The sequence below is a fragment of the Schistocerca nitens genome, chromosome 5 (genome assembly GCF_023898315.1).
Source record: "Schistocerca nitens isolate TAMUIC-IGC-003100 chromosome 5, iqSchNite1.1, whole genome shotgun sequence".
Taxonomy (NCBI): domain Eukaryota; kingdom Metazoa; phylum Arthropoda; class Insecta; order Orthoptera; family Acrididae; genus Schistocerca; species Schistocerca nitens.
Window position 1 is genome coordinate 195,629,521 of NC_064618.1, and position 7,568 is coordinate 195,637,088.

Here is a 7,568-nt window from a genome sequence, read left to right on the forward strand (position 1 = left end):
GCTGCAAAGACTTTTTTCTTGAAGGTAAGAGCTTCTAGGCTGCTTGGCTGCTAGATCTTCCATTCTTCAATTTCTTATAAAAATATTCAGTCGTTCTGACAATGGGGACACTCGCCCCAAAATATTTTTGTCCACAAGCCAGCGCCACCTGTGCTGACCGTGACCGTCCGGTGTCGATGTGCGACACAAATCGGTGAAGGTCTCGGCTCCCCGCGGAACTGCTTACTTTGGAGTCTGTTCAGCAATGAATGTCCAAGCACGAGCCGCCACATCCAGCCGCACCCCTCGGTAAACGTCGACGGCGCGCCGCCAGAACCTCCGGCGCCCGCTTCCGCGAGATGCGTCCATTCCACTTGAGTCCACCTGACTGCCCGTACCGCCCTCACCTCTCCCCAGCGCGGCAACGCCGGCGCTTCCGTCCGTCGCATTTCTCTCAGTGACCAAACTCTGGAGGGACCAGTACCACGCAGTCAACAACAAGATCGGCAGCGTCGTGGAACACAGCTATGACGTTTGACGCTGCACAACTGATTCTCTTCCATGCCTTTCGACTCTTATAACTGCGCCTTGTTTCTGTACAAGCTGTACGTAACTTGTAGCTCCCTGTACTTAACCCCTGCTACCTTCAGAATGTGAAAGAGGGTGCTCCAATCAAAAGTTTTCTCGACGCCTGTTAATGATGTAGACGTAGGTTTGCCCTACTTCCGTCTATCAGATACTAAATCGTTCTTTTATGGATTATATTAAAATTTTCCACATTTCCAGTCGAAAAAGCGGGACAATGTGATATGTAAAGCACAACCGGAGGAACCTGCAGCAATTTTAATCCAACATTTAAATTCACAGGTATAACTGCAATATTTTTTATATGTGTTACTATAATATAGTGGACTGGTTGAAACTCTCTGGCAGATTAAAACTGTGTGCCGGGCCGAGACTCGAACTCGGGACCTTGCTTTTCGCGGGCAAGTGCTCTACCAACTGAGCTACCCAAGCACGACTCACGCCCCGTCCTCACAGCTTTACTTCTGCCAGTACCTCGTCCCCTATCTTCCAAACTTTAAAGATGCTCTCCTGCGAACCTTGCAGAACTAGCACTCCTGAAAGATAGTATATTGCGGAGACATGGCTTAGCCAAGGAGAGCTTCTGTAAAGTTTGGAAGGTAAGAGACGAGATACTGGAAGAAGTAAAGCTGTGAGGACGGGGCGTGAGTCGTGCTTGGGTAGCTCAGTTGGTAGAGCACTTGCCCGCGAAAGGCAAAGGTCCCGAGTTCGAGTCTCGGCCCGGCACACAGTTTTAATCTGCCAGAAAGTTTCATATCAGCGCACACTCCGTTGCAGAGTGAAAATCTCAACTAGTGTACTGGTTGTTTTTCTTCTGCATCGAACCCTCTCCCCACGATAATGTTACAAACTTCACAACATGATGTTTTCTGCATGGTCGTAAGTGATCGCTAAGAGGACGAAGCCTTGAGAGTATACACTACTCACGCATCCAACATCTGACCTTCTCAAGGGAAAATAACCATTAATGGCATGTTCTTGCCACAGGTACTTGAAGATACTATCTAACCTAAAAGCAGTGTCATGCAATAGCTACTGCAATTGACCAAAATATTTATATAATGTTACTCATTACACCGTTCTCAGTCATTGACAGAAATACCTGCACTCTCACCCATTATACCGGGTGATCAAAAAATCAGTATAAATTTGAAAACTTAATAAACCACGGATTAATGTAGATAGAGAGGTAAAAATTGACACACCTGTTTGGAATGACATGGGGTTTTATTAGACCAAAAAAAAAAAAAACACCCCATATTGCTAGACGCGTGAAAGATCTCTTGCGCGCGTCGTTTAGTGATGATCGTGTGCTCAACCGCCACTTTCGTCATGCTTGGCCTCGCAGGTCCCCAGACCTCAGTCCGTGCGATTATTGGCTTTGGTGTTACCTGAAGTCGCAAGTGTATCGTGATCGACCGGCATCTCTAGGGATGCTAAAAGACAACATCCGACGCCAATGCCTCACAATAACTCCCGACATGCTTTACAGTGCTGATCACAACATTATTCGTCGACTACAGCTATTGTTGATGAATGATGGTGGACATATTCATCATTTCCTGGAAAGAACATCATGTTGCTTTGTCTTACTTCGTTATGCTAATTATTGCTATTCTGATCAGATGAAGCGCGATCTGTCGGATATTTTTTTAACTTTTGTCTTTCTAATAAAATCCCGTTTCATTCCAAGCATGTGTGTCAATTTGTACCTCTCTATCTACATTATTCCGTGATTTATTCAGTTTTCAAATTTATACCGACTTTTTGATCACCCATTAGTTTCTATAAGTAATCCGATTGCAAATACAGCTACAAAGGGTTGGTACATCGAAAATCGCTGCAAAATAGCGGATAATCACTCTGTACATAACCAGTAAAATGAGGTACATGATTTATATCTGAAAACAGATATAGGCATTTGATTAAAAATGCGTTGGTAAATTAGTCCTGTCTCTGATGGAAAATAGTGAGTATGACTAAAACGAAAGGGGCTATGTCTGTGTATAGTCGAGAACGTCCCAATATTGCTCCCTAATTACGTCGGTAATTACCAGTTCCACTCTGCCTGAAATGAGACTACTCCCACATTATCCTACAGAATGAGCTTATATGCATTGCTCCCACCTTGGTAAGGGGCACGGACGCGCTGACAGGAATTCATTAACGTGTTCGCCTCGCATGTCGTGGTAATCGTTCTACGATCCGAAATGCTGCGAGGCTCTGAATTCGCGATCAAATTTTTCATTGTGAATGACTAACGTGCGATGCTGGCTGCTTTTTAATCGACAGGAGTCTAGCGGAGACAACGTGCTTAGTACAGATAGAAATGATTGTTATCTTATGGAGTGTAAAAAAAAATCACCAAACTAAGGTGTCTATTTCATTATTCGGAAACGGATTACGTAAAGCAGCAGCGTGACAGGAGTCTACTGGGGTACACTTACATGTGGCACCTTAATATTGTAATGATATTAATGTAAACTAAATTGAAACTACTATATTGTAAACGATGTCTCTGATGGGCTCTGTAAAGTGGTTCGCTGACTTTGCACGACAGAGCGAAGTGGAGCAGTGGCTACCAGAATAGACTCGTATTCGGGAGGATGACGGTTCAATCCCGCACCTGGCAATCCTGATTTAGGTTTCCCGTAATTTCCCTAAATCGCTCGAGTCAAATTCCGGGATGGTTCCTTTGAAAGGGCACGGCTGACGTCCTTCCCCGTCCTTCCCTAATCCGATGAGACCGATGACCTCACTGCCTGGTTTCCTTCCCCAAACAACCCAACCCAACTTTGTACGACAGAGGATGCAGTAGGCAGTTTTTGTTGTGTTCTCTGTATAGGAGTCTTCTCGTACCAAATTTTGCGTTACACCGCACGTTAAAAACGATGCGTTAGTTTACAATGGAATTCAAAGTGAAATGATGAAATGTAAATTTAATTGAGAGAAAAAAGGATTACCGGATTGATATTACAAAGAAGTTTACGAGTACATGTATTACTGGGTAAAGAGCTTAATTGTTATTAGTTTCCTTTTGCCAGCGCGTAAGTGTAAATGAGTTGGCTGACAATTGGTAACACTGAGTTCTGTGTTGAGTGACCCCAGAATGTATGTAAACAGATTTGATGTATAGGCTAGTTAGATATTTCCCTTTTGTAATGTTTCTAAGGTTTGTAAACACAGGTATACGTAATCTGAAGATTTCTCTTTATGCTCTTTAGTGCTGATAGATAATACTTGTTGTACAAATCTCATTGTTTGTGACTACTTCAGCAAAGAAAAGGTTTCATTTAGTAAATCGGATGTAATTTTTCTGAGTAATGTAATTTCAATTATTGAATAGAAATTCACTGTTGAAAAAGTCAGTGTTAGTAATTCACCCTAATCACTACTGCTTCCCCGCCCATGTCATATCCCACGCCCGGGTTCCCGGATTCGATTCCCGAAGGGGTCAGGGATTTTCTCTGCCTCGTGATGACTGGGTGTTGTGTGATGTCCTTAGGTTAGTTAGGTTTAAGCAGTTCTAAGTTCTAGGGGACTGATGACCATAGATGTTAAGTCCCATAGTGCTCAGAGCCATTTGAACCATTTGATCCCATGTCATATGTTTTTCGAAGACATTCAGTTTTTTTTAAATATTCCCATTTATCAGCCAAAAGAATTTCATGTGTATTTCAAAATATTATCAGCAGCACTGCACATCTCTGAGTCGGTAGCTAGCATATTTTATTCTTCTTCATGAGAGAGCAGAATGTAACGCGATCCAGCGTTGCTGCTTTACAGGTAAGACAACTTTACTTATTTGTTACATGCACAGGAACCAAAGTTATCAGTTTTGAACAGGGATGGAGGATTCAGTACCTAATAGCCTGAATCTGTTTCGCAGTGACTCTATTTTTGTATTGGTATTGGGAGTTGCATTGCCCAATCAGTTCTTATAAATATTTGCTAACAATAACACAGAGTAAGTACCCCACTTGCTGTTACAACACCCTACACGATAACTCCAGTTTTGTATGCATTCCCAGTTCAGGCATTCATTTAAGTATTTCAGTAATTTTAAAGAAAGCTAGAAACGTACTATACGAACTGTTGTCATACAGACCCATAGTGTCGCCTGGTACACACTTGCAGAGCGGCAAGTTACATACTTAGATACGACAAAAAATACCATCACACTTGTAGCTTGTCTCATACGAGTAGTTGCGGCTGCACATTACCGCTATCCTCAGGCCCCCGCCGGCCGCGGTGGCCGTGCGGTTCTGGCGCTGCAGTCCGGAACAGCGGGGCTGCTACGGTCGCAGGTTCGAATCCTGCCTCGGGCATGGGTGTGTGTGATGACCTTAGGTTAGTTAGGTTTAAGTAGTTCTAAGTTCTAGGGGACTTATGACCTAAGATGTTGAGTCCCATAGTGCTCAGAGCCATTTGAACCTCAGGCCCCACAAATAACAAAAGAGTGTTAGATTTCCCTCGGCTAGCTTGCATCCGGAGTCTCTACTCGGTGCCGTGTTGAGGAAATCGAGCCTACGTGTACTAGTAATAAGGACTCCACAATAAATGCACCAACGAAATCTAATACTCTTTTGGCAGTGCTGGGGCTTGAGGATAGTGGTAATGTGTCGCCGAAATTAGTCGTGTGAGACAATAAAGACACTTTCAAGTTAAAGCCGTGATGGAACTTTTTCTCATATATATCATCAGCTGAAGCCCTCGTCCATGTAATAGGATGGACATCCACATATTTTACATTAGCTTTTCCTCCATTTTGCTGGTAGTATATTTCTTACATCCCGTGCGCGTTGTTCTGCTGAACTGGCGTAGTCTCGCGTCTTTTGACTGTAAATGTGTACAGTCAAGCAGCTTCTGAACAGCTACTACACAGCTCATAAGGTATTAATCTTTTTGGGGGCACGTCAGGAGGATAGCAAGTTCCATATCTGGGTTCCTGTTTGTGCTTTTACAGTCAATTCTAAAGTTAGTAATGCTGGAATGTGTGCTTACTGTCGGCGCAAGCTGGAGGAGCTGGCCGCAGTTTGCGAAGAGCTGAATGTGTTTTGGCGATGGTCAGTCACCTTCAGGCTGCTGCCTCGGGTTGTGGTGGTGGCGAAACATCTGGCGTGTCACACGTGGTACCTCAGGAGTCGCTTGTTTAGCTCGCGGGCTCTGCTTCTACGGCAGCGCCTTGTCTGCCTAATGCGGGGGATGTGCCCTCATAGTACAGTGAGCGTCGAGTTGTAAGACGTTAGCGTCGCTCGAGGCAGAGGACCAATGTGTTGACTGGCCGTCTGGCATTGCCTATCCACCCTGTGAGTGGGCAGGTGGTGGTTCCTTCAGCAGTCATACGAGGGTAGATATCTACAGATCCAACGTTAGCACTTTTTGGTGCCGTTTAGGGATACAGTGCGCATAGGCGGAAAGAGAGCCAGGGTGCACTCGGTATTTCGGCCTGGGAGCCTCATCCGAGACGTAGAGGAGGTCTTTCCTGCGTCTATCTTGCATGCGGGGTGCATTCGTCTGCAAATTGTGCATCTCTTTGACACCTAGTAAATATCCTATGGCTTGGATTCTAAGCTTTCTTCAGTTCGTAAGGGCAGTTGGCGGAAGGGGTGTAGACTGCTGGTCTTGCATGCTGGATGCTAGAAGATGTAGTAATATGCAAAATTTTCTCCATAGTTGAACGGGACAATTTCGTATTCCAACCAAAGGCTTCGTCGACTCTGTGATTGTCTTGGCTGCAGTTTTCTGGATCTCCATTATCGGGTAGGAATGTGGGTCCCCATTGGTAGGTCAGGGTTGCACTAGACAAAGGAAACTCGGGTAGCAGAGTACCTGTGGAGTGCACGTAGTGGGCATTAGGTTTTTAGGCAGTCCGATATATTCTGACGAATAGTCACCAGACGACAGGTAAAACCAGACCTGCGTTCAGAACATGACTCTTCGACCGTCACCATCATCAATAATTTGTCGAAGTACACGTAAGAAATTCCCCGAATTTACTGCTATTCAGGAAATTTCTCGTGCTCAAATTATTCTCCATGCTGAGAGCCGGCTGAAACACGAAGTAGAAGACTCTGAGTCGTTTGTGGTATGGAGAAGACAGATTAGACGCCTTGGATGGCAGACAAAAATATGGCCTACAATGAGTTCAAATTTGAGTGTGAAAGTCAGGTTATACGGTATCTTTTTACAGATCTAGGTGAAATCAAATTAATTATTGGATGTTTTCACGGGACACATGACTCCGCTGTGACACGTTTGGAGTCGTTCAATTAAAGTCTGCTGTCAGCAGCGTGGAAAAACCCAGATCACGTAATATAAGTTGGATGTGACTTTAACCAACCGATTATCGACTCTGACGTCTTTGGATTCATTCCATGGGATGCATACAACAAACAGTCTAGAGCAGCTAGTTATATAGCCCATACGAAATGAAAATATTTTAGATGTTGTAGCTACAAACAGGGCTGGCTTATCGACGGCGTGAATATAGAGACAGGCATTACTGCCCTTGACGTCATCGTGGAAACTATGGTTACTGAAGTTAATAAGTTAATCATGTGTGGGTGGGTGAATTCCTAAGGGACCAAACTGCTAAGGTTATCTGTCCCTAGACTTACACACTACTTAAACTAACTTATACTAACTTATGCTAAGAAGAACTCACACGCGCACACACCCGTACCCGAGGGAGCACTCGAATTTCCTGCAGGAGGGGCCGCGCAGTCCGTTACATGGCGCCTCTAACCGCGCGGCCATAACGCACGGCAATTAATCAATAGATTAGATTACATTAATTATTAATTTCATAGACCCACAAAAGAGGGGATCCTCCTGGGTGTGGAACATGTCAGATAAACACATTACAAACATGTAATTAAAAAAAACTTGATTTTCATTAATTTTAGTGTCCTCAGTTAATAAATAGAAAAATTATGTACATGAATGAAAATTAAATTTCTAATATTTACAGGTTTAATACTTACATATGCTTTCATTAAATC

At 43.9% G+C, this 7,568-nt stretch overlaps 1 non-coding gene across 1 annotated transcript; it reads left to right on the top strand.

Moving 5' to 3' along the window:
* Window positions 1–1,216: 1,216 nt before the first annotated feature.
* Window positions 1,217–1,291, top strand: Trnas-cga (transfer RNA serine (anticodon CGA)). The gene has a single exon. It is a non-coding gene; the product is annotated as a tRNA-Ser (tRNA).
* The last annotated feature ends 6,277 nt before the right edge of the window (window positions 1,292–7,568 follow it).